The 18429-nt window shown below is 54.8% G+C and overlaps 1 protein-coding gene across 3 annotated transcripts in view; it reads right to left on the reverse strand.

Moving 5' to 3' along the window:
* NDST1 (N-deacetylase and N-sulfotransferase 1) overlaps positions 1–18225 on the reverse strand; it is a 59946-nt gene extending 41721 nt beyond the window's left edge. For 2 of the 3 annotated variants that reach the window (XM_072756882.1, XM_072756880.1), the window contains exon 1: positions 18088–18225. The gene's annotated coding sequence lies outside the window, so the exon portion shown is untranslated. Of the gene's footprint in view, positions 1–17765; positions 17909–18087 lie in introns of those variants that run through there. The other variant, XM_072756881.1, reaches the window with a different exon arrangement.
* Between the last annotated feature and the right edge of the window lie 204 nt (positions 18226–18429).

Consider the following 18429-nt stretch of genomic DNA (forward strand, 5'->3'; position numbering starts at 1 on the left):
CCTGTTCAGCAGAGGAGGAAAAGGGGTAACTGCCAGAATGTGAAAGGCGGAGAAGCCATGCCAGTGTGTTGAGGTGTTGGGTTAAAAGGGCCTGATGTGACCCAGAAAGGAGAAGCAACCAGGCCATGGTCACACACGCAGCTGGAAAGGGCCAGGCTCACTCTTCAGCAGCGTGTGTGCAAGACCATCCACTTGCAAGGGTACTTGCCTTTTTAGATGACACCAAGGAAAGCACAAAACAACTTGCTAATAGCAGAATTTCAGGCCCCCACAGTTGTAGTAGGGAAGAAAGACGGAGTTTCCTTATGTGTGGGCCTGGGGCTGGAGACCGAGCTGATGGTCCGAGTCCCCTCATGTCACAATACAAGGGTGGCCCAGGACCCTTGCAGCCCTGAGTAACTCCTGAGAACTTCTGCAAGGAGTAAAGGTCTTGGCTACTCCTTCACAGCCACCTAAGGCCCAGCCAGCAGGCCCAGCAGTGGTGATGGGGAAGCTGCCCCATACAGACACCCCAAGACAAGGCTGCCCGTAAGACAGGAAAGCCTTACGGAAACCGAAAAGGCTCGAGGCTCCATGGCCAGAGAGGAGGGAAGCTGGATGTGTTGGCGGCAACAAAAAGGAAGGGAAAGCTTTGAGTCACTTAGAGCTGCAGAAGCTCCCTAATCTCCTGGAGGCCTGGTGGGCACAGTGCGGGCCTGCTGAGGCCAGGGAGGCTTCACTCAGGGCACGCATGAAAGTGGCCTCATCCCTCTAGACTTGCTGGGGCTTGTCACCACAACAGGAGCCCACCGCCAGCATGCATTATGTGTGAGGGGCTCACCACGCTTACAGGGAAGCACAGCTGGCAGGGAAAGGGGCAGGAGGTGGGGGGAGGCAGGTGGGAGGGCCTCACTTTCTCTGGAACACATACACTAGAGAGCACAGACAGAGCAAAAAGCACCGGTGACCTACTTATTACAGATTCCTTTTAAAGGGGCCCAAGGGGCTGCAGCAAGACGTTTAAAAGGTGCATCGTAGGTGCTCCTGCACTTCCAAGGCGTGGGGATCAGTTCCCAGGGTGAGCAGACTGGAGGTCCAGGCCTAAACCTGGCTAGTGAGGCAGCAGGCACAAACCATAAGGAGGCACCCCTTCCCAGGTGTTGCCGTGTACCTGCCCAGTGCTGAGAGTGAGCACCATCTCCTAGTGGCACCTGAGACTGAGGGCTCCCTAAAGTGTGCCTCTTGGCACCTCACTTGCCTCACCCCAGGCTCAGCTGTCCTCTAACCTGCTAGTGACCTCAACCAAGCACCTGCTCCTTTCCAGGACTTACTTTGTTCACCAGCAAAATGGATGGTGCCAGATGACTCCAAAGGGCCCTCCGAGCTCCGAGCTAGGCAGCTGACCCCTGCAGCTCATCCCTAGAACCGGGCATGATGGCCCCCACTCCTTGCCATCCATAAACCCATCAGTCCCCACGCTCCAGGCAGAAGACACATTCTACAACCCCCCTGTTTCACCACATGCTGGGCCCTTTGCTAGATGATTGGCGTCCACTTCGTTAGGCCTTCATCTGACAAGTATGGAAACTGAGGCTCACAGAAGTCAAGCAACTTGCTAAGGTTCCCAGTGGGGGGAAGTGCTCAGCTGAGATTTGAACCAGTGTCTGGCTGTAATCCTACATTCCATGGCATTGGCCACAGATAACCCAAAACCCAGTAGGGCCTGGGAGATGCCATCAGGTCTTTGCACCTCCCACGTCTCTGAGTGTGCGATGGTGAGGCTAATGTGAAAGGCAAGCCGGTCGGGGCCAGGAACAGGCAAGCAGGGAGGGGAAGCCGGTGTGGGCGCTGAGCATTTGCAGACCGACCAGCCTCTAGCCAAGCCAGTCGTCCACGGTGGTGGCTGCAGTGCCTTCATCGCCAACAGCACACCTCAGCCACTGCCACGCCATTTATAAATCACTACACAGATGCAAAGCTCTTTCACAGCCATCACTTTACTGTCACATGAAAATCTTTTAAGAACATAGTGGGCATTTCTTCGGCCTTTCTCAAATGAGAGAAAAGTCAGGTTCCCAGAGGAGTGACGTCACCAAATGCACATGGTGAGGCAGTATTTGAGAATGAACTTGGAGCCCACATCTCTGCCTCCTGGTCCAGAGCTTTGTCCTCCTCCCATGCCCTTGACTTCCAGTTCAACCAGCACTTACAGCAATGACCAGTTTTGAGAGCTTACTCTGTGTAGGGATTATATCCAGCACTTCACATACTATCTCATTTAATCATCCTCCTAAACTAAGTACTATTGGGTTCATTTCACAGAGACACTAAGACTTGGAAATGTGGATATCTTGCCCCAGGTCCCCATGCTAGGAAGTGACAGAGCTTGGCTCTGGGGCCAAAGCTCAGAATGTCTGAGCAACGCTGCTCTGTCTAGGACTCGAGGGGAAAGGAGACCAGACACACTCAAACAGCATGTGCGCCTGGCAGGTTACAGCAAGAGTATGATAATAGGAAGACAAACAAAGCTCTCAGAGAGCCCACAAGACAGAGGCTGTTACAAACATCCGGGCAGGAGGCCAGGAGTCTAAGCAAAGGACATGGGAACGGAGGGAGGTGACAGATAGTAGGAAGGCGGCCTTGTGAGACCTTGGTCAAGTGCCTTGCTCTCTCTGGATCTCAATTTACTGGCTGTTAAGAAAAGTCCCTGGACTATCTCCAGAGCCCCCCTCCATCCCCAAAAACACTTGGACCCTGGGAAAACAAGCAATGCCTGGCTGTGAGCCCTGGGGTCTCTAAAATGTCCTTGGCCCTCCTGGCATGGCTCAACTGCTGAGAAACAGGCCTGCAAAAGCCCAGGGCCCAGCCGGCATGCCTGGGCACCAGTGAAGTGTGGGTCTTGAGGGGGCCACATTCCTCCGCCCGTTGTCAACCTCTCCACGGCTCCACTGGAACAAGCACCACCCAGCCTGGACCTAGCCCAGGAACTGAGGGCACAGTCAAGTGCCCCGTGGAATGCCACTCCAGGCCTGCCCTGCCCCCATTGGCTCTGTGCAGAGCCCTATATGTAACTCAAGTCCCCTCAATGTCACCTGCCCCTCAAAGCCCCGCATTTACATTCCCTAAGGTCAGCCACTGGGATGTACAGACAAGAGAACCTGTAGGAGAACTTATGGGAAATCATCACTTCATCCCCAAGGGACCCTATGCAAGGTGGAGGCTGCTCATGCCAAGTCCGTGAAGACCCTCAGCCAGAGAAGGGCAGGCAAGTCCAGTAGGGCCTGCCCTTAGTTCTCACTCTGGCAGGTAGAAGGGATCAGGGACTTACCAAGAGGACTCAGGCCAAGTCTCTACACTCACGGCTGCCCTCAAATCACATCTGTAACAGGCTGATACTCAGTGACCTTCCATGGCTCCTCCTGCCACCAGGCAAAACCCCTTAACCTGACCAACTACATAGGTCACTATTACTAAGAGCCTGTTGTTAACAGGGTATGGGAAGTGCCAGGGCCTTTGCTAAGTGTTTTGTATGAACTTTCTCATTTAACTCTCACTGCAACGCTGACACAGATGGTTGGCCCATTTTCACAAGTGAGAATATTAAGGCTCAGAGAGATCACATCACTGGCCCAGAGTCTCACAGCCAAGGGGCAGAGCATGGATTCACAGCTATACCTGCACTCCAGGCCCAAGTTCTAAACCACTGTGCGATACAGCATCCCCAAGTACACTTGCCCCCCTCAGAACTCTGGGGCCAGCTCAACCCTTCTGTGTACGAGAGTGGAAACCAAGGCACAGAGTAAAAGCTCTCTCTATTGGCAGCAGAGCCAAGGCAAAGCCTGAGGCCTCCGGAGCTCCCCTCCACGCCCCACAAGAGCCACGCTGGGCAGAAAGACTGGGACCACCATGACAATGAGTCCTCAGAATCTGCCTTTTCCCTCAAAATAGAAAAGCAGGAGCAGGTTTGCAAAGAGAGAAAAGAACAGGAACGGTCCAAGGAACATTTGTTCTTAGAGAACAGATTCTCAGAGTTCAGGAGGGTACCCCTCAGCCCCGTGCAGGAATCGCCCCCTTGACAGCAGGAATATGCAGGCTGGGGACCAATCTCTCCCCAAGCACCCCTCCACTCCAGCCAATGCTCCAACTTAATGCATCTGACCTGAAATCTCCATTTATTTTCCCAAACCTGTTTGTACTGCCGCCTTTCCTCTAGTCCCTTAGGCCAGAATCCTTGCTGTGGACACCTCCTCCTCTCACCCCCCATGCCTAATCCATCAGCTTATCCTGTAAAATCGATCCAGAATCTGACCTCTGGTTGCCTCCTGCACAGTGGTCACACTGAGCCCTTCCACATCTGTGTAACTGTGGGAGTCTCCAGGCCAGGCATCCTGCTTCCACCTTCCAGTCTCTTCTCAGGTGGTGGCACACTCGATCCTTCCCAGATGTGTGCTGAAGCAAGTGTGACCTCAGCCCCAGCCCTTCGGCAGCTTTGCCTTCTTCACTCATGCTGGACAGCAAAGACCTCTCAAGGGGGCAGAGGGACCTACTGTCTGCCCCTCCATGCTCCCTCCAGCCCCATCTCCTGCCCAGGATGGCTCTTCTTCCCATCCCAGCCACACCAGCCTTTTTCCTGCTCCTCAAATACACTCCACACCTTCCCTGTCACCTTTGTACTGCTGTTCCCTCTGCCTGAAATGCTCTTCCCCAGATATGTGGGGGCTCCCTCTCCCCCCTCCCTCATGGAGCCTGCTGTCTTAGCAGAGGTTTCCACCACCACCAAACACAACAGAACCACTTGCTCAAGTCAGTCCTCTCACCCAACCAAGCTTTATTTTTCTTCCAGGCACCCTTTGCCCCCGGACAAACAGCAAGTATTGAACTAGTATTTGTTGCTCTGTTGATTCTATCCCACTACCACTAGACTGTCAGCCCCAAGTCCAAGACAGGGACTTGATCTGTTTTGTTCACTGCCATGTCCCAGGACAAGAAAAAGTGCCTGAATAAAGTAAATGCTTGGAAAAAAAAACATAGTTGAATGAGGGACTGTTGCCTCCCTCATCTGAATGCATCTTTTGGTTTCTGCAGCCCCTGGAGACCAGTGTCACTTAGAGGCCAATCACCTGGTGCCAGCTGAAACCCTGAGGGTTGTCACATGAACAGTTCCTGGCCAAATCTCCATCCTGTTCTGGGACAACCGACTGCTTGGTCAAGAGCAAGACTTTACCTTGGTCCCTGTCTGGTATCTTTGCCCACCCTTTTGGCCACTGGGGGAGAACTTCTGGCTCTGACAGCTGGGCTCAAGCCGCAGATCCACCCACCAGCAGGAGCAGGAACTCGGCTGCTTGCTCTCCCAGCCCCCCCGCCCCCGTGCTGCTGGGTCCTGGGTCCAGCATCTGACAAAGGTTGTCCCATGTTCTCAGCAAGAGGAGGCGGAGGAGGGCAGCCCAGTGCCACGCCTGCCCTTTTCCTGTTGCAGCAGGGCCATCAGAAGGAAGCTTTGTTTTCAGAATAAAGAGCATGAAGCCCAGTGCCAGGCGGAAACGGGCACCAAGAAGGCTGGCCCATCAGAGACAGTTTAAGGAAAAACAAAACAAAACAAAACAAAAAATGGGATGGAGAATGAGGGATAATTTGCACACCCAACCGGTTTCATGCCTCCAGGGTGGCTGTGACGATGGTGGCTTCACTTTTCCAGGCCATAGCCTGGAGGTCGACCCAGACAATCAGACGATTGTCTTAGCTGGGTGATCTGGCATTGACCCTGCAGAGGGTGGTAGGGACTGAGGAGTGTAGCCTTGCCTGGGAGTCAGATGACCTGAATCTGGGCCTGACTTTCTACACTCTTATGTGCGACACTGGAAGAGTCCCTTCTTCTATGCACCTCAGTTTACCCATCTGTAAGCAGCTTATCCAGGCCTGCATTGAAGCCTTAGATTGCCTACCATAGGACCACACAGTGGAGTACCCCTCAGCCTGTGGCCAGGCTAGACCTCTAGCTACTCTGGGCTCAGGTCCTCCCTGTGGGGCCTGATACCCCAGGTATAGCCCCTGCCCACTCTGACCCAGGCTTCTCCCATAATTACCTGAAATATGTGAAAGCTCTCTGGGCCTGGCCTCACCCCCACCCAGACACTGGCACCTGTGCTCATCCCCTCTGTAATCCTCTCCAAGGATGGTTCATAAGGCCCTTGTAGCCATGACTACCGAAAGGAACCCAGTATGTTAGCACACAGAGGGCAAAAGAGAAAGCCAGAGAGGGAAAGGGGCATGTTGATGCCACACAGCCCAACTGCCACCTGGGGTGTCTTCCCTACCAGCCCTGGGCTTCATGAGTTAAGACAGGGTCCCCAAAACCTATCTACAGAGCCCCACGTCTGAACCTTCTGAGAAGAGGGAGATTGTACCTTAGACTAAAGGAACCAAAGATGAGGGACAGAGATCTACATGCAGTTTTTATAAGCTTCCCAGTGTTTGCTTGTACCCAGAATAACCACAACCTCTCAGCCAAGACCCTTTCCAGGAGGAGATAGCTTAGCTGGTCTCAGGGATGGTCAGGATTTCAACTGAAAGAGTGAAATAAACTTTGGATGTACAGACAGCTGGACAAAGGAGCTGATAGATAAAGCATGTGCTCTAGGAGCAGAATAAAGCAGAGAAAGGCTCGAAAGGGGGCCCAGTCCAGGAAACACCTGAACTGATGACCATCCCCTTCCCCCTGTCCCCGCCAGGACGTAGAGGTCTGGACTTGGTGCCATCTGGGGGCTGCTGATTCCCCACCTCCCTCCCTCCTCAGACCCCTCCAAGCCCCCTGGGAAAGCAAATCGTGAGACAGAGCTGCAGGTGGAGTGTTCCTCTCTGAGGTTATATTGCAGCGTAAGGACAACACTTTCAGTGACTGTTTATCCACAGCTTAAGAAGCTGCCTGGGTCAGTGGCTAAGCAGCCACAGCTTATCTGGGAGGACTCAAGGGCCACAGGGCAGGCTGATCTGGAGCCCTCTATTAAATGGAACCTTTGCAGCTTTGGGTGGGGGGACCACTGCCACACCTTCATTCATAAAATAAACACTTAATTTGCTCCTGCTGTGTACATGGGCCTGAGCCTGAGCACAATGCTTTGAGCAGAGATGAGCCAGCCCCCTACCACCCTCCACCATTTTTAAAGAGCTCACAAAGCAGATGGACGAGGAACAACACCATATAACACAGGAGATAAAGCAGTCAGTGCCTTCAGGATAGGGTTACAAACTCAGATGCCCAGACTGCCAAAAAGACCAGGAAAGTGTGCGAAGAGCTCAGGCTCAAGGTTTTCCGCTCTGCCAATTTGTGAGGTCAAGCCAGAAATTGGGATTTTTTTTTTAGGTAAAATCTCCTCTTGGCAATTTACTCAAGTTTTGACATGGGCTAAGCAGAACATGCCCATGGGGCAGACGTGGCCTGCCAGTTTGTGGCCTCTGTTTTCTTGAAAGGGACACAGAACATGCTGTGAAGCTCAGTGGAAGCCAACTTCCCGGCAGCTGAAATCTCTGGGGAAGGCTTCAGGGTGTGTGGGGTGGGAGTGGAGAGAAGGATTGGTGTGGGCTGCAGGATAGGGAGGGCAGGGCACTCCTGGGAGGGAATCCTGGGGAGGGGTAGGCTGTCCCCAGGTGGCAGGAGGAGGGGCCACCTGCCCAGCAAACCTCCAGATTAAATCAATTGGCGGTGGCACAGCACAGGTTCGATTTCATCCCTGGAGCTTGAGGAACAGGTCAGCTAATGCAACAGCTCCATCAGAGGAAGAGACAATGGAGGACAAAACGAGGTTAAGAATCGTGTCCTGCCTGGCCAGGCCTGGCTGGTTACATAAGCCTGCCTCAGGATAAAGCCACGTTCAAGGCACCAGGGAAGGCCTGGGTTAGAGAGTCCGGGAAATACAGAGAGGGTTCTCCCTCCCTCCCTATCTACCCCTGCTCTCCCACTTTCCTTGCAGCTCCTGGAAAGAACAACAGAGCACAGAGCTACAGGTGGAGACTACGACCCCATGATAAGGCACTTAACAGGATCTACGAGCTGGAACTAATTAATAATAGCACACTTTTACCAAGTGATTACCATGAGAAAACTATTATTATTACTCCCATTTTACAGACAGGGAAAGTGAAGCATAGACACAGCAACTTGCCCCAGGTCACAAAGCTCCCAAGTGAAGGATTTAGAACCTGACACTGACCTCTGAGACTGCACCCTGAACCGTAGTGCTCTGCTGCCCCTGGGCTACTTTCTCCTGGAATACTACAACCCCGCTGCCTCGTCAGCAACCTTCTCACTGCAGTACATGCACGCAGCCTCCTGCCCTCCTGTCAGCACTTGGGGGGACACTGAGTCCTCTGACAACCTGATGAAACCTACAGACTCTCTGTGCAGAAAAAGAATGCAGAGAAATGCCGACAATATGTTGTGCATGATCTCAGGGGCACACAGACTCCTGCATTGGTGAGAATAGATGAGTCAAGATCATAGGATACTCAGGATCGAGAGACAGGAGGTGGCAGAGGAAGAGGACTCTCCCCAAACCCTCTGAGATGCCTCATATCTGTAAACATGAAGCCTAAACTACAGCTGCTTAAGTGCATAGGCGTGGGTGCGAACCAGGGCTGGAGGCCGAGTCATCCCTTCAGGGCTGGGAGAATCAATCACAGAATCAATCACGACATACAATAGCCCTCGCCTCTGCACCCACTGGGTGTGACTCACAGCTCCCAGCTGCTGGGCAGACGGTGCACAGCTGGGCGGTGGCATCTGGACGGGGGTGGCATCAGTAAGCATGCCATCCGGCCTCCTGCCCACCACGCAAGTCACCATCCGGTGAGCCCACCTTGCCGTAGACCAGCCCCGGCCTTGCTCTAACTCCACAGCTCTGAGTGTTTCCCAAGGGGACCCCTCCACAGCCCTTGTCCGCTTCCACGCCAGCCGGAGCCCAGGGGGTAGTGGGTCGAGACGACAGCCCCTTGCAACACTCTAGAAGACCCAGGCCCCGGTGCCGAGACTTCTGCTGTCTCACCACGTGATCTCAGGTAGGCCCCTCCTGCCTCTCAGAGCCTCAGTTCCACCAATTATAAAATGGGGAGACCACCCTATCAAGGCCTTCCCAGCTCAAAGCCCTGAGTATATAAACAGTGGCATCTGACAAGCTTCACTGAGCCCTGGGATCCTGTTCTCAGGAAGTTACATAAACATCCTTCAGAGAAACAAAAGTCAAACCTAAAGAATACTTTTTTTTTTTTTTTTACTACTTTTTTTTGTTGTTGTTTAAAGGATATCAAGAAGCCCTTTTTATAGTCCAGCTTCTCCCATCCTCCTTCCATTGTTCCAAATATCCTCTCAGGACTTAGAAAACACACTTGGTTTCCGTCTGGGGTTCAGGCTTCTTGGTGTTCTTCCCTTGGAGGCCGCCCCGCCTTCTCTTTGGCAGCTTTCTGCCCAAGACACACCCGCCACTGCCCCCAGCGTCGCTCTGGGCCACCTCAAGGGCTAGGGCTACCCAGACTGCCTAATGTACAGGGCGGGGGAGGTTGGTGACAGGGACAGTTCTCAGGAAACAAACCCTTCCCTGGTCAGAACCAAGAGAACTCCGGGTTCTGGTCCCAATCATGACACCGTGTGTGGCCCTGTGTGGGCAAGTCCCTACTCCTTGGTTTCCCTCTGAAAAATGAAGAGGTTCCCACGCTGTGCCAGGAAAGCCCTCTAGCTCCTGGACTCCTTGGGGACACCAAGACAGAACAGAGCAGCAGGCTAGACAGTGGGCTCCTGATCTTGACCCCCATTCCCACCCTTCCTGCTAGAACCAGAGGAGACCCATTCTTCTCTCTCTGATTTTTATCCCTTGCCCTGGCTGTGGCATCTTGAACTCAGCATTGAGTAAGTCTCTATGTGCCTCAAACGGCCATCCAAGAGACAGGAAAAATGACAGTGTCTGCAGTGGAGGCCCCAGTGCAGAGGCTTCAGCCCTAATCATCCCAACACAATCCCATCACCCCTGCCAAAACCTAATTCATTTAATATTATATGTATTCTTGCATCTTGAAAAAAACAACCTAAGTTGTGCCTGATAAATGAAAACTCCAAGACAATCCCCCACTTTCCTCCTTTCAAAGAGATCATGCTTCTAAGTTCCCCTACAGAATTCTGTTTTTTTTTTTTTTCTTTTTTACCCCTATAGAATTCTATAGAATTTGGGCTGAGCCACCCGAGCTGCCCAGTATTTTCATCTAAAGAATGGGGACAATAATAGTGCCTGCTTTATAGGATTATGCCTAGTAAGCACTGATAAGTTCTCAAAAAATGTTGACTGGTAATTATATGATCATCATCATTAAAATTATTGAGACGCTCAGAAGCACTAGACTGGTGATAGCTAAGGCGCCTTAGCCCTCCCAGACCACAAATGACCATTGTAATCGCACACACGTACATGCACCCTTGTCCCCAGCACACATGCTTCTCTGAAGCAGGACCATGCTCTCTGCCTGACTCCAGCCTCAGAACATAGCTGGCTTGTTCCTGGCATCTACCTTTGCCACCCACAAAGTTCCCCACCCATCAAGTCCCCTGATCCTGCCTTCCTCAAGTGGTCCCAGCACTGTCTCCTAGAATTGGGTTGGAATTCTACTGAACCTTATTACCATGTCATAAGGTTGTTTTCTGGAGATGGGAGGCTGTTACAAGATGGTGGCTCCTGAAGACAGAGTAGAGAGAAACTGGGTTTTCTCTGGGTCTTTGACATTTGCTGAATGTCTGAGTATGCTGAGGGCCCAAGGAGAGAAGCTTCTTCTTCTTCTTTTGAAATTATCTAACCAAGTGTCTCTTGAACTTTAGCATGTACCTGAATCACTTGGAGGCTTCTTAAAACCAATTGGTGGGGGCAGCCCCAGTGGCTCAGTGATTTAGCGCTGCCTGATCCTGGAGACCCGGGATCGAGTCCCATGTCGGGTTCCCTGCATGGAGCCTGTTTCTCCCTCTGCCTGTGTCTGTCTTTGCCCCCCGCTCCCTCTCTCTCTCATAAATAAATAAAATCTTAAAAAAAAAAAAAAAACCAGCTGGTGGATCCCTCCCCACCCTACCATCCCAGTTCTGATTCAGTAGGTCTGGGGTGGGGCCAGATATTTTGCATTTCCAGCAAGTTCTCAGGTAATGCCGATGTTACTCCTCCAGATAACAACTTAGAGAACCATGGACTTAATGTGCTGGTGAACAGAGAAGAGCTCTCATGAGTATGCGATGCTAACACTCCTGTAAAAGCATGAGCAGGAGCTGCCTTGATCTAAAGGGAGAAGGAAGAGAATCCGGGCAGAGAGTGAGGCATGAGTGAAGGCCCTGTGATAATGACATCCGTTTCTCCACCTGGCCTCTGCCTGGGCAGGTAGCGCAGACCAGGGGTGGCTGCCACTGCGCAATTACAGCAGACCTCCGCTGCCCGCCACCGCAGACCTGCCCAGACAGGTGGATCCATGGCCGGCCTGGGGGTGATGAGAATCCCCACCCCACCTCACACAGCCAGGCTTTAGGTGTGAATGAGGCCAGAGTCTCCACCACGGCTCAATCACGTGAGCGCTGGGATTCTGCTCCACACCTCTAGACACGATCCCATCCATCTTAGCTAGCTCTGAATGTTTCCTCACTTCCAGGCCTCACAGAACAAGTCGGCTTCATCTTGCGAGAGCAGCCCCTCAGAAATCAGCAGGCCGCAATGGTCATCCCCCGAGCCGAGTCTGCACCTGCCCGGGCTGAGCCATCCACTCTGCCAAGCCCTGGTTGCCACCTCTGCTAACAGGGGGTGATACTAGCACCTATCTCCTACTGCTGTTGGGAGGATGAAATGAGCTCCGTGGCCAACAACATCGCCAACTGCAATAATAATCATAACTAACATGGACTGAGCTTGTAGTTAAGCATGTACCCTCCATTATCTTTCTAAATGCTGTCCAATGGGGACAATTATGATCCCCTCCGTACAGATGAAGATACTAAAGAGCTTGCCCGAGGTCCCACAAGTAGGAGATGGCCCAGCAAGGATCTGAACCCAGACCGTCTGGTTCCAGAGCCTAGCTCCCAGCTTCTGCTCTGTCTGTGTCCTAGTCACCTGCCTCCAGGCCTACACTAGGGTCACCTCTCCCTGCCATCAGCCTTTCCCCGTTCCCCGGGCACAGGGAGGCTAGGTGAGAGGCCTCTGAAGGCTCCAGCCCAGTGTGCACAATCTGGGGTATGGGTCCTTCATCTTGAGGACGGCCTCAGGACTGGCCAGCCAGACTAAATTAATTGGCACAAGTTTTAGATACCATTCAACATGGCCACCAGGGAGGAAACTGAGCCTGCAAGACTTGAGCACCTTCACCCTGATGAAAGGAGAGAAGAAAAACAGGTGTAACCAAGAGAAGTTATCCTGTCAGGCTTCCTGGATAAGAATGCCAGCTCCCACACCCCATGCAAATTGCCCTGACTCCCTGGGCCTCAGTTTCCTCTTCTGAACAAGCCTTCTCAGGCTACTCGACAGCAAGTTCAGGAATTCAAACTCCAAGGATTCTTCCCTTCATCTCTGAAAGGACAGGCCACCCCCTAGGTATAAACAATAACAACCCTATCTATTATCTTTGAAGAGCTCCTATTTATGGACTGTTAGTCTGGACAAGGCATTGATCTGTTCAACTCTCCTAGGACTATTACTTCCCTCATTTTGCAGTTGAGAAAACCAATGCTCCAAAGGGATTTAAGATTTAGGTAATTTCCTCTAGATCCCACAGCTAATGGTGCCATAGCTGGGATTCAAACCTACAACCTTTGACTCTACTCTGCAATGTTGTCTACCCGCACTGGTGTAGAAATGGCCACGTGCAGCCCCTGCCTTCAAAGCATGGAGCCTACAAGAAATGAGACATGTCCTTTAAAAAATCAGAATTCAATGCCAGGTGTGTGAAGGGCCCAATGAGGGGGCCATATGACATGCTCTGCCTATGCCAAAGCAGGGAGCAGGCAATGCCAGCTCTGTGGCATTAGAGATGACTGTATGGAGGAGATAACACTGGAGTTGGGCCCTAGTGGGGGAAGGGTTGGGGGGGGTGAGGGGAGGTGACTGGAGTGTAGCATCCTCACCAGGAACAGAGATGCACACTGGGGAAGGGATGAGCACATGCAGGGAGGAAAAGGAGGCAGGTTCTGCTTGAGGGTTGAGGGGCCATGGGAGATAGGGCAGCAGCTAACATAACATGGGCTACCTCCCATCTCTGCCCTCAAATAAATAAATGCTCATTTGCAACGTATATTTTAAAGTTAGATGAATCCAATCTGTATCAAGAAATAGAACACGTAGAAATTAAAAGGGCTAGGAGGCAACTTAATATGAACTCTCCCCCATCTAACAAGAGCTTTGGTTCCCTCTGGGACTCCTTTGGTGGCAGTCTGGCTCTGGCCCCAAGGCCACAGTCCTAGACAGTTATGTCCATACCTTCTACAAAGCTCCAAACCTCCAAGCTGAAGCTAATGGGCAGAACTTTGTAGGCGTACTGGAGAGGCAGGAGAAAGCACCTCTCCTGGTGACTGCCCCCTCTTCCTGCCACCAGACCAGGAGACCCTGCTTTAACCTTTACTGCAGGGAAGGAGGGGGATAGCCCTGCCCCCGCCCCAGCCCTCCCACCCCTTGCTTTCAGACCCACTAGCCCTTCCCTCCAACTCCTACTGATTCAGACTGATTCATGATTCAGCCTTCTTTCCACATATTTGAGGAAAGAGAGACTGAACCCATTTCACAGACTGGGAAAAGGAAGCAGAGGGTTTCCAGTCCTCTGTGAAACCACAGTCCCCGGCATCCCGGGCTCTGGCAGCTGATCCAGACGCCCCGAGGGGCCCCTGGAAGGTCAGCTGTGCTAAGTGGATTCCACGGGTAAGGACTCTCCCAGGGAGAGCACTGCAGGCCAGGCAAGTATGGGGAACTTCCCAAGAAGCACAGGAAGGGACCACTCTGAAGAGCTATGAGAAAAACAGGGGGTGGAAGTGGGCCGAGCACCACCCCAGCTGCTGAGATTCTTGAGAGAAAAAGGGAACTGAGAGAGGTCACCCAGCCCTGACCCTGCTGGTACACTCCTTCTACACCCTCTCCCACCCTCCTGTCAAACTGAATATCTTTAGCAATGGAGCCCTTACATCCTCCCCAGGCATCCTATTCCTGTTAGCCTCCTGTTACCCTTGGTGCTATCTCTGCCCTCGGAACACACAGGAAAAGACTATGTCCTCTGCTCCCAGAGAGCCCCACAGGGGTTCGAAAGTAGTGACATAGCCACTTTAGGGTCCTTCCCCAAACCTTAGGTCACCTATAATGACCCTGATCCCCAAGGCAGCTAGAAAATCCTGCAGCCGCCCCCTCCTTTCCTCAATCCCATGGTCTGAGTTGGGCTTTGGTTAGCTCTCTGCTGGACCACAATTAGCACCATCTCTGAACTGGTCTCAAACTACCAGTCTTGCCATCATCTTTGACCAAATGACCTCTGATTGGAACAGCACAGTAGGGCAGAAACAGTTCCAGCCTGCGTTCCAATACAGTTCTATAAGTGACTCAACCCCTCTGAGCCTCCATTTCCCCATCTGAAAATGGGACAGGGCTGGGGGTTCCTAGCGGCAGCAGCCACTTTGCAGGGGTACTGTGAGATTTCAATGGGCCGTCTGTAAGGAGCCTGGCACAAGACACAGTAACAGGCATCGACTCAGTGAGCTGCTTACAACCCTCTGCCCTGTCCACCGCTACAGAATAAAATCCAAACTTCTGAGCAGGATGCTGCAAACTCCCTACAACCCAATCTTGCCTCCCATTTGCTCCCCTTCCCATAGCGTGCATCCTCATAAACACTTCCTCCCCCAGGAAGCCCTGCCGACATCAACAACCGAAAGAGCTTTTCCCCTCTACTGACCTTCCAAAGCCCATCTATCACTGACCACGTCCTGCCTCTTTACCATCAGTGATCCTTGTCTTCCCTCCCCCACCAGACCAGCAGTCTCTCCACTGAGAAACAAGCGGCACCTCATCCCATTTCATTTCCCCATCACCCCACTCCGCAGACAGTTTCCATACATATTTAACAAATTACCCTAATGTTCCATTTCACGTAAAGCACGTCCAAGTCCTCCAAACAGTCCAGATATTTCAAGCCATACCCAAAACCAAATTCCAAGCCAGTACAAGTCTGCCCAGTCTCTAGGGACTTGCAGGCCTTGCTTTGGTCCCCAAGTATGGAAGACAGGTCGAGCAGGCCCAAAGCCCAGAGCAGAGAGAGCTCAGGGCTGCTGAGCCCAGAGACTATTTTCTCTATTTCTCTGATGCAGGGTCCCTCAGTTGACCCCTGGGCCAACCCCCAGTGTATGATTCCATACTCGACCGCATCCTCAACTTGTGATTTAAAATTGTTTCTTGCATGCTCCTTGTTGACAGGAGGCTCGCTACCTATCTTTTCTTGCTTGCTGGCTCCCTCCCTTCACCTGTTGATTCTCCCAGAGGCCTCTCTTCCTGCTCTGATCGTGATGATAAGGACCATCTGGCCACATGTCAAGGGTCATCCCCACCCCTCAGGACTCCTTCCGGTCATCCAGCCCCTCCACTCATTGCCCCACATTTCTGAGTCCCGCCAAAGTCCAGCTAGTAGTGGAATTTCCACTACTCTTGTTCCTACATGCTGACAGTGATCTGCCAGCGCAGGAGGGCCCCCTATTCGTGGAGTCTAGCAAAGGCCTACAGACCCTGCAAATCCCAGATGCAGTGCTGGCACAGCCCTCGGAGCAGCAGTAATGCACAAATTTGCATCTCCCAAGAACTTTTATCACCTACCCTACTCCATTGTTTTAAGATGTCATTTATTAACTAGCAAGTTGTTTTCCTTTAAAAAAGAAAATTACTCAGGGCCCCCAATCAGAGCCTGATCAGCAGTCGTAAGATGCTAAAAAATTGAGCCAGCACAAGGCACTAAAGCCAGTGGAAGTCTGGGTCACCCCACACATTCACTTACTGGCCTACAATGTTTCCTAGGCTCAGAAACCCCATATACACATGCAATTTCCAATAGGGTTCTATAATCCCGACACTGGCTCAAAGTCTGTCCCCATTACTGTCCTCAGGGACCTCTGGGGCTGGAGCACCTAGAGGAGCCCATATGTTTAGCAATAAGGAGGACCCTGATGATGATTCACACAAGAGGACACTTGGGATATAAATCCCTTGGCCTTATGTCTCTCATTGCCCCAAGGGCTCCACTTTTTTGGCCCTACCTCTGCCCCCTGCTGATCTGAAAGTGACCTGGCCTGAACGGAGATGAAAGGCTCTGCCGTCCCCTGGGTGCTGGAGAGAGGCCTGTTGACAAAACCACCAGCTGTCCCTAGCTGGAGCCAGGGAGACCGGCTCCTCCCTGCACCACTCGTGCTGGGAGAGCATTCCGGCCACGGACCCAGGCAGCGACAGAAGTTGGACCATCATAGAGCTCCAGGCCCAGGCTCCAGTGGACTTCCCCTCTGCTCCAGCTGCGCACAATAACAAGAGCCAGGGCACAAGAGCTCACCCTGCACCAGTACCAGGCAGGAGGAGCATCACCTGGGGGTAAGAGCAACAGGGAAAGGGGACAAGTGTCCTCATAATTTCAACTGCAAGTGACAGTGTCAGCTCAGTCACAGCGGGACCTTACAGAGCTCTGTAGCTGAGGCCAAGGCTGGGGGAGAGAGTCAAGTCCAAGCTCCGCCACTTCCCATGCGTGTGACCTTTACCATCTCGTGCCTCCGTTTCTCCCTTTGTGAAATGTGATCAATAGTAAAATGGGAGAATTGATTTAAAAATGTATGCAAAACAATTAGCCCAGCGCCTGGCACATAGGAAACATGCGGTAAATACTTGTTGAATACAAGCATGCCACCGTGACTGAGGCACCACAGGTTCTCATTTCATCCCTGTTCTAGAAGGTATACTCGATTTGCCCCATTTTACAGGTGAGGAAACCGAGGTGAGGGAAAGGTAAGGAATCAGCCCAAGGTCACAGAGCTGGGAGGTGACAGCCGCCCAGGTCGGTCCCCCCTCCGACGGGGGGGGGGGGGATGCTGCCGAGGCCACTCGGAGTGGCTGGGGGTGGCGGGGAGGAGTCCGCCCGGGCTCGGCGGGGGTGGGGTTCCGGATCCCGGGCCGGCGTGGCTCCCGGCGGCCTGCGTGCTCGGGTCCCGGGCGGCAGAGCCCGGAGCCCGGTGCCCAGATCCCCGGCCCGTCCCGCGCCCGCGCCACCGGCGCCCCGACCTCGGCCCGGCCCGGCCCGGCCCAGGGCGGCCAGGAGCAGCGCTCGGACCCGCGGCTCCCGGCGCCGGACGGAGGAAGGGAGCTGGAGACCAGGCCGCGCGGCCCCGGGAAAACCGGTCGGGCCGCCTGGCGGAGCCCGAGCGGGGGCCCGGCCTCTAGCCCCCTCCCTCGCAGGACAAAAGTTTCCCCTGTTCGGGGAGGGGAGGGGGGAGGGGGCATTCCTCGTGAGTGACATTATCCGTGACCTACAGCTGCCGCGCTGCCCTCGCCCGCCCCGGCCCCCGCCCGGCCCCCGCCCGGCCCGCGCCGCCCCCACCCTTTGTGCTCCCGCGGGGTGCGCGGGCCCCGCAGCCTGGCCCGCCCGCCCGGCGCCCGCCCGCACCGAACTCGCGCCGCGGCCGCCCGGCCCCGCGCGGCCTGCACGCCCGGCTCGGCCCCGGCTCGGCCCCGGCTCGGCCCCGGCGGCAGGGGACGGCGGCCCCGGGCCTCGCAGCCCCTTACCTGGCCAGGCCGGGCGGCCCCGGGGGCGGAGGCGCTCCGTGCTGCGGCCGTGCGGGCGCCGCGGGCTCTGGCCCCGGGTCAGCCCCCGCCGCCGCCGCCGCCGCCGCCGCCGCTCGCACCGCTCCGCTCCCCGCTCCCCGCTCCCCGCCGCCGCCGCCGCCCCCTCCCCGCCCCGCCCCTCCGCCCGCCGGCGCCCAGCCCCCGCCCCCGCCCAGCCCCCGCCCCCGGCCGCCCCGGCCCGCACCCGCCCCGCACCCGCACCCGCACCCGCCCGCCCGCCCGCACCCCTGCGCCCCTGCGCCCCTGCGGCCGCGGCGCCTACCTCCCCGAAGCGCGGCCGCGGGAGCGGGGCTCGATCCCGTGATGGAGCGTGGTGCCGGCCCGAGATCGGCTCCCCAGGCCGCGGCGGCCGGCGGGCGTGCGGCGAGCGCCCGGGGCGGGGGCGGGGGCGGGGCGGGGCTGCCGCGGGCCGGTCCTCGGCTTCCCCCGGGCTCTCCCTCCGCTCCCCCGGCCGATTCGGGGCCGCTCGGCGACCACGTGACGCGGCTGCCTTTGACCCCCGCCTCGGAGCGGGCCGGGGCGGGGGCCGGGCCGGGGGCCGGGCCGGGGCCGGGGCGGGGGCGGGGGCGGGGGCGTCAGATGCGGGACCCACGAGGGCCCGGGG

Source organism: Vulpes vulpes, chromosome 4 (assembly GCF_048418805.1).
Source record: "Vulpes vulpes isolate BD-2025 chromosome 4, VulVul3, whole genome shotgun sequence".
Lineage (NCBI taxonomy): Eukaryota > Metazoa > Chordata > Mammalia > Carnivora > Canidae > Vulpes > Vulpes vulpes.